Raw genomic sequence first — 1,330 nt, forward strand, 5'->3', positions numbered from 1 at the left:
TTAATAGCCCGGATCCCGCGACCCTAATGACGCTCATAGCAGCTTCCTATGCTGGTGAGAGGCACTCGCAGTACCATGCTGACCGGTGTATTTCCTGCTCTTGGCCACATATAGAGGCCTCGCGCGAGTGTTTTCGCCAATTAGTTATTCCATCAGGTGAAGAAGACGATGGGAGAAGGGCCGGCGACCAACGAAGACACGTCACTCAGACGTGTACACCTGGCTTTGAAAGATTCCGGCCGAAGGGAGCCCTAGTGATACCCTTGGAAGAGAGAGCTGTCATGTTACACCAGCCCATCATGCCTACCACACTTACGCTGATTTCTTGCTGCCATGAAGTAGAAGCTGTCACTACCAGTTGAGAGCGTTCGACCCGTCCTCCCTTTGTCTGGATAATTCAGATCGCTAACGAAGCAGGCACAAGTGGTTATGTATTTCCCGCTCATGCTATTTATTAGTCAGACACTCTGCAGTACGGCGGCTACTCTTTCCCTTCAGGGTGCGGAATAAATATTGATGAGGTAGGGAACTGATTTTGCACGCATAATCGCATTGAAAAACATTCTTCTTCGTTTCACAAAGCGGTGGCTCGTGTTTTAATCTCCCGCAGAGACGACGACGTAGCCTCCCTGTACCAAGGAAGGTGCAACTTCCGTGACGGCGGTTGCATTACCACTGCTGCGAAGTTCATTCAATCAAACCATGTCTCACAGCTCGAATACGCAGGACGATGTGTGGCATCGTTAAATAATTCATAGGTTTGTATTATACGTACACTCCTCTGTAGGTAGGACAGCGGCAATGCATAATGTTGCTGTATGGCTTCTTGTGTGCGTGTGCACATTACGGACATCCCACTCGTGCGGGTACGCATTATGCATATGAATCTATGTATACATTAGGCCGTACCAGGTCGACATACAATCCCGCATCAGAACTGCACTCAACAACTTGCACGGCAGCAGGGCTCCACCGATTTACATGTCCCCTTACGTACGTGTATATATTGATTGACGATGTCTCCCACAGTCAACGAAAGGTGTACTGATGCGTATAGTGTCACAAAAGTGTGCGCGCAGATACATGTAGGAATCGTACACACCGTACTTTGTTCTTCCCTGTGCCACTGGAGAAGAGATGAGACGCTCTGGGCAGTGAAAATAACGCACTGCGTGCCTTCGCGGCTTAACCCTTCCTGTCCCCAGGGCCCCATCGCTTCAGCCAGATTCCTGGTAATAACGATCAACCGTAATCCTCTAGGCAGTCGCAAACAGCTCAAAGGAATCTCCTGAGGTACTTGTCAACATCGTTACCCGATACTTGCGCATAT

This window comes from Physeter macrocephalus, unplaced genomic scaffold, assembly GCF_002837175.3.
Source record: "Physeter macrocephalus isolate SW-GA unplaced genomic scaffold, ASM283717v5 random_4917, whole genome shotgun sequence".
Lineage (NCBI taxonomy): Eukaryota > Metazoa > Chordata > Mammalia > Artiodactyla > Physeteridae > Physeter > Physeter macrocephalus.